This window comes from Euprymna scolopes, chromosome 1 (genome assembly GCF_053919585.1).
Source record: "Euprymna scolopes isolate OS-2025 chromosome 1, ASM5391958v1, whole genome shotgun sequence".
NCBI classification, from domain to species: domain Eukaryota; kingdom Metazoa; phylum Mollusca; class Cephalopoda; order Sepiida; family Sepiolidae; genus Euprymna; species Euprymna scolopes.
Genome location: NC_136482.1, coordinates 140,787,319 through 140,815,033, shown reverse-complemented (window position 1 = coordinate 140,815,033; position 27,715 = coordinate 140,787,319). Strand labels below are relative to the sequence as shown.

Sequence of the window (27,715 nt, the reverse complement as noted above, 5' to 3'; positions counted from 1 at the left end):
CTTTGATATGACAGAAGCACGTTCGAAATGAATGTTTCTGTTTAATACAAAATTTCATCATGTTTTTTTTACTTTTTCATTTTCCATTATCACCGCACAAATAATAAAATTAGGCATATAAAATCAATAATAGGTTCTTTGATATAACAAGGGCGTGTTCGAAATGAATGTTTCTGTTTAGAACACAACTGAAGTATGATACTTGACTCTTGTATTTTAAACTTTAATTCAAGCCGTTATATATGCATATATAAAAAATATTTACATAACTTGAAAATGTTGTGGAAGTAACTTTTTAGAAAATAATATAGAGATAACTCAAAAGGATATTCAACATATGTGCTGAGCAGCAAAATTATAGCCAGCCTTTTTACTGATCATTTTGCTATTTTTCCTCTGAAGAGAAGAACCATTGTTGGAAACTCTAGAAAGTCAATTTTCATCTTGTATGCCTTGTCGAATAGTAAATGTTGTTGTGTTTCGACCAGACATTTAGGACTCAAACGAAAAAGAAACTCGAATATACAAGTCGGAGAACAATAAAAGTGTATTTAACTTCAAATAAATACAAATATAAAATAAGCAAGTTGAAAAACAATTGCGTTTGCAGCTTTTTAAGAAGTCCCAAAAGGAAGGGTTGTAAATTTGGGTCGAATTTGGGGGTATCAAAACCAAAGCAAAATATGATGAAAGTAAAAATAAAATAGATAAACCCCATTATTTATTATACCATGCCTGTTCACACTGAAACATTTATCACAATATTTTGTGGATCTATATTAAAAAAACCTTGATAAACTTTGTGACATATTTCCATTCTATGGAGGTCAGGCGCGAACGAACACCCCATAATTTTATTATACCATATTTCTTCAAACTGAAACATAATTATCAAAGTATACTTACACAGATAGATATGAAAAGTCTTTATTAAAGTTTGTGCCTATTTCCATTCTATGGAGGCCAGGCGCGAACGCAGACCCCACAATTTTATTATACCATCCCTATTTAAGTTAAAACATACTTATCGAAGTATTATTATTTACATCTATATCAAAAACACTTATAAACGTTTTCTTTTAATTTTTTAATTTTTTATTTCCATACTTCGTGGACCAGGTGCGAACGCAGACCCAACAATTTTAATGAACCACCGTCCTGCCAGATCAAACATACCCATTCCTGTGTCTCAATACATCTTCTATCATTATATGCAATCAGTTTTTTTTAAATAGTCAACCATATAGGAGCCTATTCGTGACCAGACACACACACACACGCGCACACACACATATACACACAGACATTCAGCTTTATATTATAGATATATATTCTAGACATAGATGTGTATGTATATATTCTATGTATACTTTTTTTTATTTTATACTTTTATTCAAACTGGGAATGTGCCCTCCTACCAGTTGCAAAACATTCACCCACCATCTAATACATTCAAGCCGAGAGATCTTTTTAAGATTCCAACCGTCTCTTTAAGTACAATACACACACATGTGGATGTACATGAGTGTATACGTATGTGTACATATATATCTATATAATTATAAAATTGAATCTAAGATGAAAACGTTCTAGAACCCGGAAATATTTATATATATATATATATATATATATATATATATATATATATATATATATATATATACCTATAAAGTTAAGTTTTTTCTCGCTCTGACATTGATATTAAAAGCCTAATTCTTTTTATTTAAAAATTATTAAACTTACTTAAGTCAGTATTGGATATGCGAGTGACTACATCAAAGTTAACTAATTTGCATATTCCTTTAAAAAAACAGCGTTAAGTACTTATTCATTTTTCATTGCTTTTTTATTAGATGCTGGATTTCATTGCATTTTACGGTGAATTCTATTTATGTATAGTTTCTACATCCTGCATAATTGCAAAGAATTTAAGATGAAAACGTTCTAGCACACCGAAACATTTATTTATTTGTAATATATATATATATATATATATATATATATATATATATATATATATATATATATAGGCATAAGCCTGAAGAATCCTAGAGTGAATAAAACGCGGAATATTCAGTGTAGCTTAATCGCCATATATATATTATAACTTACTAACTAGCTCTACCTACATATTGAACACTGTTGAAGTAAATACTTAAAGTTTACGCAAAAATTTATACTTTCATATATTAATTTATGTGAATAAATGAAGTAATTATATATATGTGTGTGTGTGTGTGTGTGTGTGTGTGTGTGTGTGTGTGTGTGTGTGTGTGTGTGTGTGTGTGTGTGTAAGTGAACTTGTTGGTGTGTGTTTAAATAGTCTCTACCAAACTCCTCTCCGAATATTTGGTCTACAGAGTTGAAACTTGATATATCGGGTATTTGGACTAGTAGTACAATTTTGATTTAGTTTTTAAGTGGTATAATAGCTGCTAAGTGGGTAAAAACATTGATTTTGGCCTGACATAAATTGACTATACCTTTTGTCTGCACATGCACTAAGTAAAGTTTATAGATTAAACAGCATTATGTTATTTAACATATTTAACCAGTCAGTTGGTGAGAGGAAAATGGTGTTCATAACTTCTTTACTAACTCGGTATTTGAGAGATAATAGAATATTCGAATTCCTATGCATCTCGTATAGCAATCAAGTGTTAGCACTAGTAAGGGGAGGGCTTGATTTCTGAGAACTTCAACTGAAGTAAAATGAAACCGAGAAAATATTCAAAGAAAAATGTTCTAGTTTTTAATCTTTAATTGCAGTTATATTTTTAACTCTAACATTGTGAACTGTAATACATACACTGATGAGAGCCATTAGAGGTGATGACCTCGTGTCAAACTGGTGCAGATAAAACACTAGTAGACAGAACTTTAAAACCCGGATGGAGTGATATGAGTTGCAGCGTACACACGTTGAATAGTTAATGGATTTTAAAAGACCAGTGATCATTTTCAAGTACTTCGAGGTAGGAATAGAAGAAAAGTTGAATCATCCTTTTTTCTCTCTTTGATACCAGCTTCATTCGATGATCCAAATTCTTATTCTCTTGATTCACTGAAGCAAACCAAAGAAAATAGATTTAAAGTTGTAAGAATATCACAATTAAGTAGAAGGAATTACCGAAAATAATGCATGTCTTCTATAAATGAAACAGTAGATGTATGCGTACCTGTGCGTGTAACTACTGGTCACATAAAACTGAAATTAACAGGAAATATTAATCATACATCAAGGATGGTTTATAACAAGTAATATCTTTGTTTGGATGGATGAATAACGCATACAGAAATATGTTGTTAAGTTGAAATGCAAAATGTCCATTTCAACTTGACGACATATTTGTATTAGTTTGCGCTTGCTTAAAACTAATTGTAGCTAAAGTGCAATTCTTAAACTTTTTATCTGTTTGTCGGTTCAGCTCAAATGGCAGGGAACATGGCTGGACTGTTAAATGAGGGAACTCACATTGAATGTTTTGGCTTCGATTCTCGCTAATGGCACCCAAGTCATTTTTTTATTACTTTTGGGAAATTATATTAGGTACAATATAATATTTACTAATAAATACTAAATCTGCATAAATTAAAATATATTTAAACATATTTTACGACCGAGCAACGCTGAGTACCCCTGCCCTGCTAGTTTAATATAAAGGTTGTCTTAAGGACGGATCTATACTGGTGGCATGGTCGTGTGGAGTGTTCATCCTTCTGGATAAACCTTTGCAGAAACATGGATATATTGGATAACAAGAAGATTGGTCGGCCAAGAAAAAATTTGGAAGCAAGGGAGTCGACAAAGGCATTGAAAGTGTGATTTGGAGACAATTGACTTGCTGAATAATGGACTAGAGTATGATCTTGAAAAATATTACCAAACGTCTGACCCATTGACAAAAGAAAATCAACATAAATGAATAGAAGAATAAAAATAAAAAGATATCGGTTTAATTTCGTTCTACTGAGTTCAATTGATTCTTAAACTTTGCACAGCTGGTGTTCAACAATTGCAGGATGGATCGAAAATGTTGTTAATAACTATATGTTTTGAGCAAAAGTTAGTTTTGTCTGTGTCACAGATGTCATTAGAAACATTCAGTTTTAAATGACTTTATAAATATACATATATATATATATATATATATATATATATATATATATATATATATGCTTTCATTGTATTGTGACAGCTGGTATGTCAGAAAGTATTTCAAAATATTGGCCTATATTTTTTTATTGATTTTTAACATTGAAGATTGAAGAAGATAAGTTAAATTTTCAACATATTTTTATTTTTATTTTCCCTTTCACAAAAAATAAAATATAAATCAAAAACATAGAAAAAGAAAAAGAAATTTATGGTTCATAGAGAAGGTGTTGTAAGAGAACGAGTTTGTTTTATTGTCTTTTTTTATGAAATCGATCGAGAAACTGCATGAAGCCACTTAATATAAAGAGTTAACAAGAACAAAAGCTGATTATTGAAAAGGCAAGAGATGTCTATTGACGTTAGTCTTGAAAAGACTAATGCAGTAAATAGAAAGAAAACGGTGAGCAGGAAGAGAGTTCCACAACCTTGCAGTCCTTGCAAAGAAGCTACTGGAATAGGAAGTAGTATTACAATGAGGTATTAAAACAGGAAATTGATGGAGACTTCTAGATCATCGAGTTAGAACAAAGGTAATAGGGAATGGATCAGATAAGTCTGTGAAACACATGGCCTAATAGTGTTTGTAGGAAACGCAGACTACATCATGTCTGTGAGAGAGATAGGTTGCAGTGAAGGAGAAAGTTTGGGGTAAATCAAATTAGGTTTCTGCAATTTTTCAAGAATTTCAAAATGGGAAAAAAATTCACCAACCTAAATATGGTAACAGTGTTCCATACATGGTCTAATAGTAAATTTGTAAAAGATAGAGAATTGCCTCAGGTGTGAGAAAGTGTTTAGAACAATAGAAAGAACAAATTTTACTGCATTTGTTTAATAGAAATCACGTGAGACAAGACATGAAGCTACTTGATGTAAGGAGCTAACAAGAATGAAAGCTGATTATTGCAAAGTCAGGAAATGCATATCGACCTTAGTCTTGAAAAAATCAAGGCTGTAGATAGAAGGAAAATAGTGAGCAGGAAGAGAGTTCCACAACCTTGCAAGTCTTTGGAAAGAAGCTACTGGAATAGGAAGCTAGATTACAATGAGGTATTAAAACAACGAATTGATGGAGATCACTAGATCATCGAGTCAAATGAACTGGAACAAAGGAAGCAGAAAATAGATCAAACAATTCTGTGGAACACATGCGATGATAGCATTTGTAGAAAAGACTGAGACTAGCAGCATCACATTTGTGAGAAAGAGGTTGCAGGGAAGAAGAAAGTGTGGGGGCCAATCAAATTACAGATATGTTTCTACAATTTATCAAGAAGTTTCAAATTGGACACAGATTCATCAACCCAAATATGACAACAGTACTCCATGCATGGTATGATAGTAAATTTATAGCAATAGAAAATTGCCTCAGCTGTGAGAAAGTGGTTAGAGCAATAGAGAGAACCATTTTTACAAAAAACAGAAAGAGCAATGGATTTTATGTATATAGACTCCAAGAAAGATTTGACGAGAAAGAAAAACCAAGCTTTCAAAGTTACAATATTCCTTTATGAGAAAGAGTTTGCAGTAAACACGAAAGTGTATGGCAAATCAAATTACAGATACGTTTCGGCAAATTTTGAAGAATTTTAAAATGGGGCACGTATTCACCAGCCCAAATATGACAAGAGTTTTCCATCCATAGATTTTTAAGGATAGAGAATAGTCTTTCTAAGGATAGAGAATAGTCTTAGGTGTAAGAAAGCGTTAGAGAGAACGGGTTTTACAAGAAGAAATAGTAATGGATTTCCAAGAAAGGTTTGATGAGAAAGAAAAACCAAGAGATTTCAAAGTTGCAATATTCTCTTATCGTCATGAGTAAAATAACATGTTCAGTTAAGGCTACAGAATAAATCATTTTCAGATAAATATGGTGTCATCATTGGATTATTCAAAAGGGGTTGATAAGCCATAAAAATGAACCGAAGATATTGTCATAAATTACTATCTGATTCCTTTTTTATTATTCTTATCTAAAAAAACGTTCAGCACTGTAGATCAGTCCAACTTTGATAAAAAATACTTTCAGCAAAATGAAGAATGGCAAGACTCCAGAACCTTCTGGAATAGTCCCAGGGATGATAAGTCATAAAAAGAAAAAATAACCAAAGGCATTGTCTTAAACTACTATCTGTTTTTTTTTTAAATTATTAAATGATTAAATTATAGTAGATTTGTAGAGATAGAGAAAAGACTCTGGTGAGAGAAAGTGATTAGAGTGATAGCGAGAACCCAGTTTACGAGAAGCAGATTTTAAGATTTCTAGCAGGTTTTATATTTTGGATGGATCGATTCATGTTGATAGTAATGAAAACCTTATGTTAAGAATAATATAATTTCTCAACTTCATTCTATATGTTGTCTGCAGAAGAAGTCAAAATAATATCGATTACTAATTTTTAAAGATGTTGAAATGTGCTCATTCTTATCCATTCTCAAGCTGCACAAATCATAAATCATAAATTTGTTTTAGTTATTAAATGAGCGGTGACAATTAAAGTTAAATGGATAACGACACTGAATGACAGTTGGGTGTGCTAAGTTCGATTTCAATGCGTTCCATAGTACCACTTTCACCTCAGGATGTTGTCCACCTTCATCTGATTCCTTTCTGATGGCAGTGGCAGAATTATAGAGGTGGCAGGAGTTAACAATATAAACTGACAACCTGGGGAGTTTCAAGTTCAAATCCAGTCCGTTCCACAAAAACACTTTCACTTGCAAATGTTGGCAATCTTCATAGGATCCTCCCGTAAGTAATCAATATCTTTTTAGAAATAATTCGAACTATAAACATATCAATGGCTAGCAGGGAGATCTGACATTGCCTGCGATTGAATGATGATAAACGAATAGTTCACACTCCCATATTTTTATTGTCATCGTAATCGGTGAAACCGCCCATTTTTCAATGAAATCGATTAATTGCCTGCTATAGTTGGGTACTCATCGTGATGCACCAGGAGGAAGCTTCACATGCCTCTCAGCAGTTACTTAGTTCACAATACATTGTAGTCAACATTGCACGGTAGAGAACCTACTGTTGATTTTATATGTCAGACTATTTCGACTTGTGTGGTAATAAAACTTCTCAAATGTACTTATGATGTTATGCTGTGTAAGGTATTAACTTTGGTTAAAATCGTCTGTTCTTCTTTTATTGGATTATTTCGATTATTGATACTTATCAAAGACACTCCAGTAGAAAACTCATCTGAAGTACCTTCGTGTGAAATTTTCTAAAATTCGACCCAACCATTTCGGAATCCATAGGGAACGAACTTACACAGACACACACACACACACACACAAAATTCCTTTTATATAATAGTAGATAGATAGATAGAGATATAAATGCCAATAATAATCATCTGATTCATGAAATGAATGATGTTCAACAACAGCAGGAGCTGACGGTGGCTCAGTGGTTAACGACACAAACTGGCAACCTGGATGCGTCAAGTTCGAATCCAGTTCGTTCCACAGAAACACTTTCACTTTGGAACATTGGCAATCTTCACGTTGTCTCTTCTGTAAGTACCCGGTATCCTTCTAGAATAGAGAGATATCGACAAATTAATGCCAACAAAATCATCATGAAGTTTACTGAACAAACAAAAACAGAATCAGACCAGTCAAAAAAAACAAATAAACTTCATACAAATCATACGAATTTTCTTTACCTTTGAAAAATGAAATTGGGTGCTTAATTGACTTGTAGAAAAGTAAGGTGTTGTTTCGATTTTGTTTAAGCGTTTTGTTATGATCTGTGATTTTTTTTCTTGGCAATTTTTCACACTTCGACTTAATGGGAATTTGACTCTAGATTTGTGACTTTAATTTTTATTTACCAACACTCGCGTTTATTTTTTACTCATTAGGAGTTCTCCTACAATTTATTACTCATTGTTAAAAACTCATTGTTAAAAACTCATTATTAAAAAAGTATGCTAGTCCCTAGAGTGTGAATGACGACAAATCTTCCCACATTTCCAGAACTCTTTACTTTGTTGAATCATTATTGCATCTCCCTTGACATTCTCATATCAGCCTTTTATCATTGAGTTCTCGCTGATATCAATGCATTTTTTGGGGAATTTGAGAAACATTAAGTTACTTCACGTACTTCCAATACTGTCTATGGTCTTCCAATCGAAGAGTGCTACCCCTATCCAGTCTTTCTATCCTCTACGATTCTCCACGGCCATTATTTGTGATACCAACCAATGTTGGTATCACAGTTTTCTTAGTATATGACATTTCATGTCTATCTCTGTTCTATCGTTATTTTTATGGCAGGTGCTCGACTAAGCTTCAATCTATGGCCCCCTAGTATAACATTTACAACAAAACATTTGTATACCTACAACCATTGTCAACAAGTTCCCTATATTCTCTGTCTAAATAAAACTAAACAAAAAACAAAGTTTGTTTCCCAAAACTACTCGTCTGTGAATCAATAGTATAGCGGATGAAACACTTGGTAAAATTCAGTTGTAATGTTATGCTCTTCTGGGGGTTGAACGTTCAATCCTCAGTATGGGTGGTACTCAAAATACAATTGTGAATTAGTTAGAAATTCTACTCGCTCATGGCTGATGGAACAAAATCATATTACCTCTGTGGATTAAATAAAAGGTTCTGTTAGAAATTCGGTGCAGATTTCCGAGTTTGATCAAAAGACTCTCGAGTGTGTCCAGATACACCTGAAGAAAGTTGGAGGTTACAGCGACGAAAGCATTAAGATAACTCTCAAGTGAGAACAGTAGTCCGAAGAATCCAAATAATAGAAATAACCAATCCTGATCTCCAAAATTCAGAAACGAATAACATTGTAATTTTCAAGACCAATATAAACAAGTTTTTGGGGATATTCTCTTAAATAATCAAATCCTAGTTAATTTCCCCCATTACCGATCGTGACAGTGGTGTTTCATCGGCCACCTGACATATATTTAGCCTTGTTGAATGGCTTTTGAGCCTTGATAAGTGGTGTTCCCAAAGGAAAAAAAATATTCCATTTTCATGAATTTGGATTTCGTCCTTGAACAGAGGTTATGCTTATCATCTGTATCGTTCCAATTTTAGTTCATCTACTGCTGAAGCAAGCTGTTGACTTTTCTATTTCAACTGCTAAAATTTGATATTGAAAACAAGAACATTACTCAAGAAACAGCATTTTAGTAATGAACATAATCCAGGCATATAATATATTATAAACCCCAGCCATCCTTGGCTGACACAACCAATCCTTACCTTCTGATGCGGATCTTCACTGGTGAATTTGTTTCATGGATAAACTAGATGTCATTGTGCATTTTATTTGCAACTTTGATTGTGACATGTTCTTATTTGACTTTTTACATTTTGAAACTTCATGCTTGGATTTGCAGCATCGGTTTTTTCATCAGTTGATGAACCCCTGAACTTTGACTAAGTATTTGCACCCATCTTATTATCATTTTTACCTGTTTCAAATTTCAAAGTGTGATCATAATATTTTAAGTTGCTATGTTACAAAATAACGTGTAACATGCACATATCTTGTCACTACCTTGTGAATATTTGCTACCTGCCACACACATCAAGGACCATATAGTTATGTATATAGTAATGGACTCTCATGATCTCCAACAAAACTGGAAAAAATATGAAATTCAAATAACCTAAAAGTTTTAAGAACATTAACCTGAGCCGCATCTTAAATTTCATTAAAGAAATTAGTCTTTTAGGTAAAATTAAACTATAAATTATTTGAAAATAAGAAAAACTAAATAAATAAATAGAAATGATAAATGGTTATTGTATTAGAGCAGCGGTTCTCAACCAGGTGTAAATTAATTCCTAGAGGAGGTAAAAAAATTATATAGTCGGGAGTAAATAATTGAAGTGCTTGATAATTTAAAAATAATCATTTCTTTTCAGATTGTCATGTCTAAAAACATATCACAAATAACTTCATCATTGAATTTTCTTTATTTTTGTGATACGAATGTATAATACTATTTTTATACAAAACCTAAACAATAAAAAAAGGTTATTTTTGATCTTCTTGTTTTTCTGTCACTTTATGATGGTTATGAATATTTTGTATGGAAGTAAATCGAGAAATAAATAAAGCCGAGGGTCAATGAAAAAGAAAGGTTGAAAATGGCTGTACTAGAAGATTCTATCTGACAATTTGATTCGACATTAAATAATCCATTGATGCTTAATATCCCATAAAGCAAAATCCTGTTACATATGCATCTTATTAAAAGGTAGTGTTGGGATGATAAATCGGAATCGGGAATCAGAAAAGTCGGAACTTTCGGGGTATCAGAATTGGTATCGGAATCAAAAAAGTTGTTCATATTTTTTATGCTAAAAACGATTCTTTTAATTGTAGTTTTAATTGTGTTTTTTTTTTTTTTTGCGATAACCAGGAAAGAATAGCAATTTTATAGTTAAATATAAGGGGATTTATAAAGAATCAGAATCGGTAATTATATCAGAATTGGGAATTTAGTACAGAATCGGGGAAAATACTGGAATCATCCCACCACTATCATATTTTTAAAATGAACCGTAAATTAATAAAGAGGAAAATGTTTCAGTGGATTTGATTGTTGCTTTTTTTTTTTTAATATTCCTATGTTTCTGATTATGCCAGAAGATTGACAGAAAAATAAAATAAAACAGAAAAAACATTTTATTGCTTATTTACTAATGATGTCATATTTAAAAGTAGGAAAACTTTTTATTTCAATAAAAACACAATTTCAATTATTTATTTCAATAAAAACACAATTTCAATTCTTTATTTCAATAAAAAGACAATTTCAATTCTTTATTTCAATAAAAACACAATTTCAATTTTTTATTTTAATGAAAACACAATTTCAATTCTTTATTTCAATAAAAATTTCAATTTTTTATTTTAATAAAAACACAATTTCAATTCTTTATTTCAATAAAAACACAATTTCAATTTTTTATTTTAATAAAAACACAAATTAACAAATTTAAATAATCGATTCACTTTCCCCGTATTGTTTACTAGGTCACCTGCTTGTTTTCGGTTACCAACAAGCCGGAAAACAGTGAGCGGTTTACAATTTTGAAAGGATTAAGAGGGTTTGTTTTCATCCCACCTCATGCCCATGAAATTATTTTAATAAAAACGATTTATTTATTTATTTATTTATGTAGACGTTTGTTTTAAAAAAATCGATTTGGAAATCTTAAGTAGAATGACTCTTGGAGTAAGAGTACAGTGACAAAGATGACTATAGACCCTCCTCTCCACACTTTTGAATGGCCTTGTGCCTTATTTATTTATGACTTTGGTATAATTTTCGTAACTAGCAAAATGTTTGCAAACTGTTACTCTAATTGCTGTATTTGACATTATTATCATCTGTTATACTTCTTAAGTAATCATATTTCTTTTTTCTGTTATTTTTTTACTGTATTACTATTTTTCATACAAAACCTTATCGTGAGAAAACTCAGTATAAACTTTATTTAAATAAGTAAATAAAGAAAAATACACCGTGAATTATATTTTAAGTAAATTAATGACTTCTAAACAAATGAGTGTCATTGTGACATAAAGGACCAAATGAAGACTTACTTTTAAAAAATTGATTTTTAGGGGTACTCAGGTATGATGCGGACGACTATCACAGTTAAATTTGTCGTCGGCAAGTAATTTTTAGGATATTCAGACTTTCATATTTCCCATGTTTTATCTAATAAAACATATAGTGGCCGCCATTTTGTTTTGTTACATAAGACACTTGACGCATGCTCCAAACAATACAAAACACCTCCTCCCCATGTTAAGAATGGCGACTAGTGAAAACAACAGGGAATACATTGGATAATGAAGGTCTTAATATCATAAGAACTACTTGCTGCAACAAATTTAACTTTGATATTTGTTCATACTAGACCCGAATACCTCTAAAAACTAACGTTTTAATAGCAAGTTTTCATTTGATCCAAATAATTTATGTTATCATCTAAATAAAAAATTTAAAAAATAAACAAATTGAATTTTAAATTAAAATTTATTTTTTAATTTAAAATTCAATTTGTTTTTTTTTAAATAAAATAAAATATAAATATAAATAAAATGTGTTTTGACATTTTTCTTTCACGCGTATTGTACTGTGATTTGTTGGAAAAAATCAAATTTGCAATGTTTTTATTTTATTATAATAAAATGTTACAGAAAAAAATAGAATTGTTCAACTCCAAATGAATTGTTAGTATCATATTTATAGATTAAGTAGCTAGTTTGTTGGTAACGAAGAGCCAGGTACAAGGCAGCTTTATAAAATTAAGTCATTAACTATTCATTGAATTTGTATGTAAAAATAGTATTTTGCATCTCATTAATGACGTCATCACAGGTTGGTAAGTGGGTAAGTTGGATTCAAATATATTATAAACTCATGAAAACCTCTAATGATAAACATAATATAAGGAAACGATCTACTTGAGTGATTCATTAAAACGGGAAAATACTTTTAATTTATGATCTTGGATCATATGCAGATGAGATTTCTTGTACTAATAAATCACTGCTTATCAAAGCCCAAAGGCCACTCGGGGATAAGTGTTAATGAATTTGTCAGATGAACGGTGAGACAACACCTAGAGGATTGAAGCTGATAGTTGAAAGTAGGCAGAATTTGATTATTTAAGAAGATAGCTCGACAAAAATTTGTTAACATAAGACTTGAAAACAAACATGTTGAAGTCAGCTGGGAAGAAGCCACGTGATATTGCTTCACAGATCGATAGTCCTTGGAAAAAAAACTTCGCTCATGGAAGTTTTGTATAGTTTTGGGTACAGAGGAAAAAAGGAAAATTATTTACAATGGTTGTGTTAGACGAGTTTTTTCATGTGAATGGAGGCAGATATTGGAGCTCAGTCGATCACTTACCATGAAAATAAGTAGTGAGTAGAGAAAGACTAGCAAAATCTCTTTTGGTGTTTTGGAAATCATTTCGCATGAAATATATTCTCTTTTAATCTATCTTTTTTTTCATCTCCTGTACTTGTTCTACATTCACAGAAAGAATCGCGATCATGAATAAAAAAGGAACGATAGTGACGTGATCCCTGGCGAATTACCAACTGTCTTAAATCAGATAAGAATTAACTATCATTCGAACCTCTGACCACTTTGTAACAAATTACCAGCTACATCTACATCGATTGATCTGGACTTGGATCACTTTGTAACAAAGTATTAGTTGTCACAAATCAAACAAGGGCGACTATGACACGAACCAGACTAATTTATAATGAATTATGAAATACATATTTTAGGTTAAGACTGAATTGTCTCCTCATGAATTTTCTGTCTGAAAGGAAATTGAAAATTCATGTCGAGAATGAGAAGATATACAATAGTTTAATTAATAAATTAAGGTTTCTAAATGTGCTATTCACTCTCTAATTCTTTGTAATGAAGGCTCAAAAGTCTTTGAAATTTAGACGTTAATTTCAAGTGTCTATTTTATACAACTTCTAATGTGAACAGGGAGTTTAGAGAGGAATAAATATAAAGAATTGTTAATAAGATTCCACAGTGTCTTCAATAAACACAACTTCGAAATATTTAGCCTGCTCTCTCACACACCATCTGCCAATCATGAGTTTCATCTAAACTTAAATAATTCCCATCTTGTATAGTCATGTTACCTTAGATACTAAGTGACTATTGGTCAACCATTGAAATTAGTTCATACCTAACTGCAGAAGGCATCTCCGCAAGACAATTTTAGGAACAAAAGTGCACTAATGCACTTGCTTATTCTCCCCACCTTCCGCCTTTGTATCAGATTTCCTGTGGTCAGAGAGAAATAACAATCAGGTTTGAATTGTACTACCTACATTGGTAAGGTCTCCTCTCTAGATTTCCAGTTAATAAAGTGGACATAACTCTGTTGTGAATGGCATTAATTTATGTTCTTTTATGTAGAGTCATGTTCTCTTTGAGAGTGCTTATTACATCAGATGCAGGTCATTTTAGGTCAATTTCTTTTCATGTTGACCAGTTTCTCCTCTTCACAGTGCCACTATATGAGGAGCACCAAAACGAAAGGGCCAAGAGAGGCTGTCTTAAACTCGCTTTTGTGTCATATTTCTCTGGTGAGAAAGTAAATATATCCTTTTTGTAACTGCGGTAATGTCATCCCTTATGCTAGAATTATCAACGTTTGTTAGGTCCACTTCCTGCTAGGTTCGCCTGCGTTACTTTTTATTCATCATGCTCTGTGATCATTGCCAATGTTTTTTTGAGCCAAAGAGTCAGCATGAAGATGGGGTCTTGTTTCTCACTTTTTTTGCCACTAGCAGGCAGAAGTGTCGAGTAGATTTTGCCATGAACAGGCAGAAGTGTTGAATAAATTTTGCCACTAGCAGAAGTGTCCAAGAACTTTAGCAATTTTGTATTGAGGTAAATTTATAAATGAAACATTGGGTTTGCGAGTGAGAAGGGTTAAACAATTAAGAAAAAATTAAATCAGCTTTTGTCTTATAAGATAAGTGGAAACAATATATGACCTTTAGTGCCAATGATAATGAAAAAATACTTTTTGCATAAAGACAAATTCCTCAACATTACAAATAATTATCAGTGGTAAAAACGTTTTTAATATTTTTGCTTAAAATTTGGTAGCATACAACACACACACACACACACACACACACACACACACATATATATATATATATATATATATATATTATATATATACCTATATACATATGTATTATATATATATTATATATATATATTATATATATATATTATATATATATATTATATATATATGTGTTATATATATATATATATATATATTATATACATATATATATTATATATATATTATATATATATTATATATATATTATATATATATTATATATATTATATATATATATTATATATATATTATATATATATTATATGTATATATATATTATATATATATTATACATATATTATATATATATATTATATATATATATATATATATTATATATCTATATATAAAAAATGTAAATGTTGGTTCGTTCGGAATTAATTGTCTAAAAAACCACTGGACGGATGGCTTCCACGTTTTGGTATAATATGTTTACTATATCCATGTGTGTTTTTATATATTTCTTTTTAATTATAACATTATACTTAATTTTTCTATGATAAATAGGTGGATTTCTTTATACCGAGGGACCATTTTTTTTATTTAGGGACAATTATTTATTACCGCCTCCTGTCACGTGACCAGTGTTACAATTTAGCGGTTTTCCTGCTATATCTGGAGATTTCGGTTACAATCTAGCGGGAAATTCTAGAAAATCTGGAGGTATTTGGCACGCACACATCCGCATTAGATTATTAAAAAATAAAGAAAAGCGCTTGAAAATATTCAATGTAAGTAAAAAAAAGTAGCATTTTTTTTTCACCTTTTTTTCGACTAACCATTCTTAAATCTCACTATAAAATCGATTTTTCCAAGTACATTTTAGGTGGGGGGGATTCCAACCTCCGAAGTTTGGGTTTGTATTACTGTACACATAGATTCGAAAAAGTTGTCAAAAAACAAATATATAACAAATAAATGTTATCAAAGGCAAGATAAGTTACTTTTCTGCCAAACTGGATATTTAAATTAACCACACGTGGTCTCAAAATGAATGCCGACGCTCAAAGTGTATACACATTTTGATTCCTCCCTTTACTTAAAAATTCACCAAAAATCAGGAAATTAACGAATTTTAATGAAAATTGCAGTATTTTTTAAATAATGATCGCAGAATATAATGAACTAATTATTTTTTATTTAACTCTTAGTGAAAATATTTTATTTTGTTTAAACAAAAAATACCTTTACTAAAGTTATGGTTTTCAGTATTAAATAAAAAAAGCAAGAATTTATTTTTGCTTTTTTAGCATCGTAATTTGTAACAATAAAAAATAATTTTTACAGTAACATTACGAAAAAAGCCCCTAAAGTCCGTATTAATGTATTCGATATAACTCAAAGAAAAATGAATTATCGGATACTATTCAGGAAATTAAAGATTCAATTAGATTCCTATTTCAGTCACCTAAATTATTTAGGATGAAATAAGTTTAGGAATTTATAGCCAAACCTAAATATTTTTTTTTTTTGGTAAATATCCAGATACGCTACTACAGAACACCGACCACTCTAATTTGTTTTGTTTTTTTTTTGAGGGGGGGGAACACATATATAACAAATAAATGTTATCAAAGGCAAGATAAGTTACTTTTCTGCCAAACTGGATATATTTTTCCTGTTTTTATTCAATGTAACATTTATTCAGCTCGAAAAACATACAGTGTTTACCGATGTATTCGAAAATTCAAGATGGCGTCTCACACCCTCTTTAACACCGTAAGTTTGGAAAAAGGTGTTATAAATAAAAAACTATACAAAATACTATTAAAAACCCGCAGAATATATGTCAACCTATATCACAGTAACATGTACTGAGCGAGTTTTTAACAGTATTTTATCCGGTTTTTTATTTATAACATCTTTTCCCAAACTTACCGTGTTAAAGAGAGAATCAGACTCCATCTTGAATGTTCCAATACATCGGTAAACACTGTATGGTTTTCGAGCTGAATAAACATGTTACATTGAATAAAAACACGAAAAATATATCCAGTTAGGTAGAAAAGTAATTTATCTTGCCTTTGATAACATTTATTTGTTATATATTTGTTTTTTGACAACTTCTTCGAATCTATCTGTACAGTAATACAAACCCAACATATTTATTCAGCTCGAAAAACATACAGTGTTTACTGATGACTTGGAAAATTCAAGATGGCGTCTGATTCTCTCTTCACACTGAAACACTTATCACAATATTCTCTGGATCTATATTAAAAAAAAACCTTGTTAAACTTTGTGACATATTTCCATTCTATGGAGGTCATGCGTGAACGAACACCCCATAATTTTATTATACCAGATTTCTTCAAACTGAAACATAATTATCAAAGTATACTTATGCAGATAGATATGAAAAGTCTTTATTAAAGTTTGTGCCTATTTCCCTTCTATAGAGGCCAGGCGCGAACGCAGACCCCACCATTTTATTATATCATCCCTATTTAAGTTAAAACATACTTATCAAAGTAATATTATGTAAATCTATATCAAAAACACTTATAAACGTTATTTTGTAATTTTTTAATTTTTTATTTCAATACTTTGTGGACCAGGCGCATACACAGACCCCACACTTTTAATGAATCATTATTATGCCAGATAAAACATACCCTTTCCTATGTCTCGATACATTTCTATCATTATATGCGATCAGTTGTCTATAATAGTCAACCCTATAGGAGCCTATTCGTGACCAGACATACACACAGACGTTCGGCTTTATACTATAGATATATATGTATACTAGCAAAGATACCCGTGCTTCGCACGGAGCTTTGTTGCGCACTCGGGTACCAAAATCTGTGGGTACCTTTCCAGTAAGTTGATGTTGTAAGAGCAACGATTGCATAAGGTGATTAACATTTTAACTACCTCTTGTAGTGACTGAAATTCAATCAGGAACTTCACAAAACATTTTCATCAAAAAGGAAGGTTACTTGATGTTACATAACAAATTTTTCATTGAAGTAATTTTCAACTCTTGCTTAAATTTTATCTTGCACATTCAATACTAAAAACTTACCACAATCAGATCATGTCAGTTTTTCCTCATATCCATTTCTCGAACTTTTCACTGAAGAGCCTCAGGGTAAACTACATTTCTGCTGCTTTGATTTGGAGCCAGAATGTAGAGTTTTTCTGAACTTTCTGTCCGGCTGATGGAGACGTAGAACATACCGTGACTGAAGCAGTCTGATGTCAAGTCTACGCCAATGGTGTTAAATGTCTGACCTTGACTTTTGTTTATGCTCATTGCAAAACACACCTTCACAGGAAATTGGAGTCTCCGGAATTTAAATGGAAGTTCTGAGTCCGATGGAACTAAGGGGATCCTTGGCAGTAGAACGGTTTCGCCTTTGTAGGGACCACAGGAAATGGTGGCCTCAAGTACATTGGTGTGCAATCTGGTGATAACACATCTGGTTCCGTTTGTTGTTTTTGGCGGTTCCAAGGATCGAAGAATCATGATTGGCGATCCAATTTTGAGATTTAAAATGTGTGGAGGCATTCCAGATATCTCCAAAGAGTTTAAAAACTCCACAGGGTAGTGAACAGCTTCATATTCATTAGTAGCCGAATCAACTGACTTGTATTGCTTTGTGTCTCCTGGAAATTCATCCATTATTGAATTGTTCAAATGATTCACATTGCTGTTTAATGGCGAAATAATAGCCCTCTCAGCAAGCCAATCCGGTGATTTTCCATTGTTTTGCAGGTCTGGGTACACTTTGTCTTTCAGTTGCTTCTGATTACCGACACATTTACCAAGCGCAGTTGGAATCTTAATTGTGTCAGGTGAAGAAGTGATAGGAAACTGACCATTACCGATTTGGAGAAGCAATTTTGAGAAGTCTGCTGCAGCTGTGTTATCAGAGATATAGGCTCTCATATTAGTAGTCAGTCTCTTCACTATAACGTGCCTCCAGAGATAGGATTGTTTCAAACTTGCATTGACAATGTTAGCCCTTGTGCCATTTTTAACCACTGGGAGGATTTGACGGAAATCACCGCAAAATAAGGTTGGAATGCCACCCATGGGATTCTTGTTTCCTGTGATGTCTTGCAGTGTTCGGTCAATTGCTTCATAAGCACTCTTGTGCGTCATTGGGGCTTCGTCTACAATGATTGCAGAGGTGTCTCTAATTACATTTGTCAAGGCTGAGTTACCAGTAATTTTGCAAACTGGCTGATCCATTCGATGAGTATCCAAGGGTACTTTAAAAGTGCTGTGAAGAGTGCGGCCACCTTGTAGTAGAGTAGCAGCAATGCCACTGGATGCTGTTGCAAGCACAATCTTTCTCATGGATCTAATCTTTGCAAGGATCAAATTGATTACAAAAGTCTTGCCCGTACCACCTGGAGCATCAAGAAACATCATGTTTTTGTTCATTTCACCTTGTGCTTCCAACATTGCCATGAATGAATTGTAAACTTCTCTTTGAGAATCGGTCAGTTTTTCTTGCATATTTTCTGCTTGAAGGGAAAGTTCTTCAAGATTATAAGTAACTTCAAGTTGATACTCTCTCGCGAGTCTTTCATCTCTCCCTTGCGTTGGTGCAGGTAATCCATAGCTTGCCAATGGTTGACCGCACATAAGGAGAAATTTTTCTTCAATTAGACAAAGAGTTTTATTGTAGATGTCCTCATTAAAATCTGCTTCTGGATTGTTAACTTCTTGCCTGTATCTGTGAAGAATGTCTTCAGATATTACATCACGAAAAGCCATCCAGATCTCAAGAGGATTTCTTGGCTCACAGGCTGTTAAAATTATCACAAATAGGCTTCGCAAATTTGAAGGTGATTGAGTGGCACTTGCCTCTCCTACTGCTTGATGCAAGTGATGGTCATTTTCTAGAAGGCTTCGAGCAAGGCACGCTGCTCTGTATGTTTCAAACACCTGACCATTGTATGCTCGCAAATTTTGAAATGAAGTTGGACCAGCAACCTCATTGAGCAACAGGCGTAAGAAATAACACTCCCCTGCTTTTGGACTAATCGTGTAGATTCTCCCAATGCATGGTGCCTTCCATACATCATCATTTTCAGTACCTTCAACTTGTACCCCACGCATTCTTCTCATCCATTTCTTTGTCGATTTGTTCCAAGTGTAAAACTCAGGGACTTCTACGTATTTGAGACCCCTTGCAAAGTCATCCTCATGGCAGAGTTGAAAAAATGCTGTCAAAGTTGTGGCAGGCGGTGGACCTTGGGCTCGTTCCAGAGCAGTATCAGCTGAGAACATGACACGCTGCCCATTTTCAAGATGAACAGAAAGTTGTACAATTGGGGGGAAATGTTCATGGATGGGATGTTCCAATATCCTCCAGGCCGCCTCTGAACTGCCGACATACCTTGCATTCTGGAACTGCTGGATCTCATCCACAATGTGACTTTGTACTTGGCCTTGTTGGTTAGCTGCTCCATCAGTTCTTTGTAGTTCAAACACTGCTTGATCACATCCTTTATTCACGTATTTGAGGACATATTTGATGCTTTGGATCGAGCTGCAAATTTCTACGTTAATGTGAGCGTTGAACTGCTGAAGGAGGACCTTGTTGTACGGAACAATTCACTGGTTTGTTATTTCTTGATTAACATACCGACCATTTCTCTTCATCCTTATTGTACCAGTCTGGCCTCCATCTTCTGGTTTTCTTCGCCTGTACTTGGGGTAAGAGTCTTGGCCTTGCTCGGTACACTGAAGAAATTCTTTTGGGTATTTTTTGGAACATTTGTTGTCAATCATACATGGACAATTTGGATTAAATGGTCCACAAGGTCCATGCACCATATGTGCCATCACTTTAGCATGAAGATCAGGATCTTCCTTTTTGTCAGGGATCTCTGCAGATATGCAGAGATCCATTTTTTCTGGTAGAAGTTTGTCCTCTGGGGCCTGCCAGGTGAGGATGTGTGCATGCGGCAGTCCTCTTTTTTGATATTCAATACTGTACAGGAAAGCCCTCAACCTGCCAAATCCTCCCTTTTTAATAAATTCAAGTAACTTTTTTAGCTTCTGCCTGAAGACCCTGGCAACAATATCTGGACGATCCTGAGGGTCTTGCCCTTGAAGACAATTTTCTGTAATTTCTGTCCACTTTAGATTTGTTGTGAACGTGATGAAGAGGTCGGCTCGGCCCATTCGCCGAACATATGCCATGGCATCACTTTGACGCTCAAACATGTATCGAGGGCCTCCTGTATAAGTTGCCGGAAGTACAACTCGTTGACCAAACTGTTCTGGATTCCCATCCTCCCTAAGAATTGAATCTCTCAAGTTGCTATAATTGTCAGCTCTCAGGGTCTGTTGCTCACGCCTCAGGAACTGTAAACGTTCTGTTTCAATCTTGCAGTACACATCCACCAGCCATTGTTGAAATAGCCTTCGGTACCAGAGAAAATAGTTTCCAGGCCGAGTCATTAAATGGTACGAATAAAATTGCTGTTGGGTAACTTTTCGCCCATTGGATGCCTTCATGTAGATGTTGTAAGATGGAGAACCATAGGGGTACATTAACGGGTACATTAAAGTATCGTAGAGGGGATGTAGTTCGGAGATCCATTTTAATGTATCATTTCTAAAACGCAAGACAATATCCCGGTTAGCTGTTGGTTCATTCTCCATTAATATTCCAATCTCATACGTTGTTGTTGGAGCATTGAATCGCCGTGGATGCTCTTCTTGCGGCCTTCGGTCTTCCCTTATGACAACTTTATGTTCTACCAAGTGTTCTTCTTCAATCCTCTCCTTTGTTGTTTTCAGCTGACAAATGAAGCTGTTGTTCTCATGTAAAAATTCAGTCAGACTTTGGAGAATGTCTCTATTGAGTCTACTGTCACGTCCCCGATTATGTAGTTCCTCTTCCAGACTATCCAAGAAGTAGACTTGAATAAACTTTGCTGTTTCATCTTCAGGTGGTAAAAGACTCCCAATCTGGTGGCAAACCTGGCCTCGAATTCTAAAAGAAGGATTCCACCCATGTACTGCCGCAATTTTGTGACCAAATGATGTCATTGCAAAACAATTGTTATAACTGCGTAGATTTTGCAGAAAATCTTTAGAGATGGGACCATTGCCGGAGAGCAAATCTTGAAGCAACTGAGGCAGTGGTGGAAAGCTATCAAGCACAACTTTGCCAGAAGAACAACAACAACCAGGGGTTTCTCCTTTAAATTTTACAGCTGAGCAATGTTGACATACTTTGTCCATTTTTCCTATATCAGCTGTAGTGAGAGAGTCATTTTTGTTGTAGAGCAATCCTTTTCTATTGCAGTGTTCTATTTCATGGTGTCTCAAAGCAGTCATTCGTTGTCTAGCTGCCTCGTTTTCTGTCAATTGCTGGGGCAAAGTCATACTCTCTCTCCATGCAGCCTCTCCTTGTTGCCCTTGGTATAGGCGAAAGCTTCGTTGGGTTTCCGATTCATTCTGATGTCGTTGAGCCACTCTCAACTGACCTTGTGTACGTCTACTTACCTCATATAATTCATTCGATCGTAATATTGCTTCTCTTTCCAGTGCATATCTTTGCCTTTCTTGAATTTCATCTTGTGATTAATTTAACCGCCTTACAGCATGTCTAGTTCTGTCAGCTTCACGTTGGGTTTCTCTTTCCAAATCTGACAGTCTTGCTCTCCTTTCTCATTGACGTATCCTGTTAAGTTCTAGACGTCTTTCTCTATCTGAATTGTTTTCATTGGAGCGAATTGCAGCAACTCTTAGTCTATTAGCTTCCAATCTTTCCATTCTTTCTTCCTCACTTTCGTTTCTACTTCGTTTGGGTGGCATAATTTCGGTTTTAAACGGAATTGTTTAACGATATTAATGATTGTAAATTAATTAAGCGTAAAGGAAATGTATACTAACTGAAATGGACGAACTATAAATAATATTTCTGAATAGTACAATTATAAACAATTATATTGTACCTATTTACTATGCCTCCCCACGGGACAGAGTTAGACACCAGGGTCGTTTTTTAACGTGGAGAAAAGGTACAAAAATAAAAATTGTCTCAGTCGTGAAGGATTTCTCCTCCACCGAAAGAGAACAAGAAAATGAAGTGCAGCATCTGAAGAACAGATACTACACTTTGATCTTGACCAAAAGGAATGAATAAAAGCGACCTACGTGTGACTCATTACTTCCGGGTGTAAACGTCACAGTCTAAAAGTAATAATTAAAAAAAAAAAGTAAATGTAAAATAAATGTAATACCAACTTAGGTTAACTAAGTAAACAGTACAATTAAAACAGTTCTATTAAAACAAATAATTACTAAGATCTAGGTAATTGTTAGTCTCATTGTTATGGTTTTAAAGAAAAAAATGTGTAAAAAAAGTTCTGCTTTTGTGAGTACGTGTATTTCTTTTAAATTACATAACCTTTTTATTTTATTATTTATATCTCTTTTAAATTTATATATTTTGTTAGTAAACTGGAAGAAATTCAGTTGAATAAAACCTTGTTCGTGTTCTTTACGTTAAACTCATATTTTTATAAAAGGTTCATCCGGTTTAAAGAAAGCCCTAAGTTTAAATAAGACTGGAAATAACTAATTCAATATATAAATAGAAAAATGAAATAAATATAAGCTTTAAGTCTTAAGATAGTAATAATCAAAATGTAATAAATTATTTGTAGTTCAAATCTATGATAAGACAGGCTTTCGAAATAGGCTCGACCATAAAGATTAAATTGGAACGAAATTATAATCTCCGTGCCATTTTCAAAACAACCCCACAAAAGTAACGGTATCCTGCAGTTGGTTAAATGACAATGGTTGTAAGAAAAATGTAAAAGAAAATGCGCTTATCTGTTTATTTTGACCTGTTTTATTTAATTAAAAAAAAAATTGGCTATAACTGGAAGAGAGCGTTATGTTTTGGGGGTTGTTTAAAAAATAGAATGGAAATAAAGTTAGTTCCGTTTTAATTGTCTTTAATTGCGGCAAGCTGTTATGATTTAATTTGTTGTTAAGAGTTATCCCCCTTGGGATTGACATTCATAATAAAAGCGCCCTCTGTTTCATTTTCCCGCTCGATCCTTTCAAGAGCGTACGTGTATTTTACAGTTAATAAAACCTTTCTAAAAGGCAATTCTTTACTTACTGATACTATTCACTTCAATTTTATTAACTGTAAAAAAAAAAATTAAAAAAAAATAAAAATAATGGATCGAATCTTACGTCCCGACAGATTCGAGGTGGAACCTACATGCCCTAATTCCGAAAAATCCTATAGGCATTGGAAATTAACCCTCCAGAATTATATCCGCTCACATAATAACGAATTAATCGAAAACACTTCAGATAATTTCTTTGCCTTGATCAATTGTATTTCAGCCTCTGTTTTCGATTTAATAAGCGATAAAACCGACTACGATAGTGCATTAAGAACATTGGACGCCGCTTATTTAAAACCTGAAAATATTGTTTATAATAGATATCGATTGATGACGACGAAGCAACAAACAACACAAAATATAGATGCCTTCATACTACAATTGGAAATGCTTGCCAAAACATGTAACTTCGAAGCGGTTTCTGCTGAAGAAAACAAAAATCAATACATTCGGGAAGCTTTCATCGGTGGAATTTCTTCTTCGTCCATCCGACAACGACTGTTAGAAAAACCCATCCTGACTTTACAAGACACATATGCCACGGCCAGATCTCTTGAACAAGCAGAAAAGCATTCGATAAGCTACGCAAATAACTTTACTGTAGCAGCTAAAAATAATCCTTCGGGCTACAATCGTATAGCTGTGACTAAAGAAAATATGCATCCAAAAGGGGTTTGTTTTTTCTGTGGAAAATCACGTCATCCTCGATATTTATGTCCTGCACGAAACGCCGAATGTAAAAAATGCAAAAAAAATGGTCATTGGGCTAAAGTGTGTAAATCTTCTATTTCTAACACTCATACTGCTGTTCTTTATGACGACTCTGACTACCCCTCACCTTCTCTATCCTGAATAGGAACTAACTCCAAAGATGTCACATTCACTCAATGCCAAATTAACGGGCACTTCGTGAACGCTATGGTGGACTCCGGCAGTGTAAAAACATTCATTAATGAAAATACTGCTAAAAAACTTAAACTCTTCACAATACCTAAAAACAAAACTATAGCTCTGGCTGCTTCCGATCAACATGCTAAAATAACTGGCGAAGCTGTCCTGGATTTAATACTGAAAGATAAAACCCATTCTGGAATAACAATTGAAATCATTGAAAACCTTTTCATTGATTTAATAATCGGAAAAGATATTTTAAAAAAATATAAAAAAGTAACACTTAAATTCGACGGTCCTAGAGACAAACTTATAATTGGAGCTATAAACACGAATAATTTTTTTCCTACCATAAACGTTCCACCCCCTCCTCTCTTTTCTAATCTTTCTCCTCATACTACTCCTATTGCGACAAAATCCCGACGTTACACTTTTGCCGCCAACAAATTCATAAAAGAAGAGACTGCTAGAATGTTGAAAGAAGGCATAATTGAACCTTCGATATCTCCGTGGCGAGCGCAAGTTCTTGTAACTTCGAATGAGAATCATAAGAAAAGAATGGTAGTCGACTACAGCGATACCATTAATAGATTCACGGAACTAGACGCTTACCCAATGCCTAATATCAATAAGATGGTAGACGACATCGCTCAATATAACATCTTCTCTACTCTCGACCTAAAATCTGCTTATCACCAAATACCTATAAATCATGCTGTTCGTAAATTCACTGCGTTTGAAGTAAGTGGCAAACTTTTTCAATTTACTCGTCTTCCTTTTGGCGTCACCAATGGAGTAAGTGCTTTCCAGAGGAGCATAGACTATATTATAGAAAAAGAAAATCTAAGCGATACCTTTGTGTATGTTGATAACGTAACTATATGCGGAAAAAATCAAGAAGAACACGATTACAATCTTCAAAAATTCTACAAAATTGCTAAACAATATAACATCACTTTAAATGAAAATAAAAGCATAATTTCTTCTAGTTCTATTACTCTACTCGGCTACACCATAGAAAATAATCAAATAGCTCCCGATTATCAAAGACTAAAACCATTACTCGAAATGCCACCTCCGCTGAATCTTAAATCTCAAAAAAGAATAGTTGGAATGTTTTCCTATTACTGCAAATTCATTAAAAAATTTTCTGATAAAATTTTATTACTAAATCAAAACAAAGAATTTCCACTACCTCCATCTGTATTAAAATCTTTTCAAACATTGAAAAATGATCTAAAAGACGCCACTTTAATAACGGTAGATCCAAATAAAGAATTTGAAGTAGAAACGGACGCTAGTAACTATTGCATTGCTGCAACACTAAATCAAGAAGGTCGTCCTATTGCATTTTTTTCAAGAACTCTCAATACTAACGAAATTAAGCACCATGCAGTAGAAAAAGAGGCAGCCGCTATTGTAGAAGCTCTCCGTAAGTGGCGACATTTTCTACTCGGCAGGCACTTTAAAGTCATCACAGATCAGAAGAGCATCAGCTTCATATTCGACAATAAAAGAAAATCAAAAATTAAGAATGGCAAAATATGTCGTTGGCGTATAGAATTATCCCAATACAATTTCACTATAGTTTATCGACCTGGACCTGAAAATATTGCTGCTGACACATTCTCTCGCATATCTGCTCTTACTTACAATCTACAAGATCTTCGTGATTTACATAAACAATTATGTCATCCTGGTGTTTCAAGACTAAGCCATTTTATAAGAACGAGGAACCTCCCTTTTACTTTGGATCAAATTAAGAATATTACTGACTCTTGCTCATCCTGTCAATTACTGAAACCCAAATTCGCCAATACCAATGGAGGGACTCTTATTCAAGCCATATTACCTTTTCAACGATTAAATCTTGATTTTAAAGGCCCTCTACCTACTTCTATACATGGCAACAAATATCTACTTACTCTAATTGATGAGTATTCCCGTTTTCCTTTCGCTTTTCCTTGCAGAGATATGACAAGCAAAACCATTATCCACTGTCTAAACAAAATCTTTTCAATTTTTGGTTTGCCTGACATGATACATACTGACCGTGCTTCTGATTTCTTAGCAAGAGAAATAAAGGATTTTTTACACAAAAAAGGAATTGCTACTTCTAAAACAAGTAGGTATCATCCTGAAGGTAATGGACAGATTGAAAAACTCAACGGTACCTTATGGAAGGCCATTCAAACAACATTACATTCTAATCAAATGAAACTACCTTATTGGGAAGACATACTACCGGACGCACTTCATTCAATTATCATGAACACAAAATACGGTTTGTTCCTTTCTATTTCTTTATATATATATATATATATATATATATATATATATATATATATATATATATATATATATATATATATATATATATATATACATACATATATATAAATAAACAAAAACAAATATTTTAAAATAAAACTTTATTAAAAAAGAAATAATTTTATTTTTAAATGAAAAAAATCAATTTAGTAAAATAATTGTATTAAACACCCCCAGCCTTGTCAGCAAACCTAAACCTATAAAAGTTAACATTTCGAATGTAAACAGTGATTTTTCGATTTTGACTTAAAGCTTTTCTCCACGTTAAAAAACGACCCTGGTGTCTAACTCTGTCCCGTGGGGAGGCATAGTAAATAGGTACAATATAATTGTTTATAATTGTACTATTCAGAAATATTATTTATAGTTCGTCCATTTCAGTTAGTATACATTTCCTTTACGCTTAATTAATTTACAATCATTAATATCGTTAAACAATTCCGTTTAAAACCGAAATTATGCCACCCAAACGAAGTAGAAACGAAAGTGAGGAAGAAAGAA

General features: G+C 33.2%; 1 pseudogene; it reads right to left on the bottom strand.

Moving 5' to 3' along the window:
* Window positions 1-9,166: 9,166 nt before the first annotated feature.
* Window positions 9,167-9,267, bottom strand: LOC145284939 (U6 spliceosomal RNA; annotated as a pseudogene).
* Window positions 9,268-27,715: the final 18,448 nt, after the last annotated feature.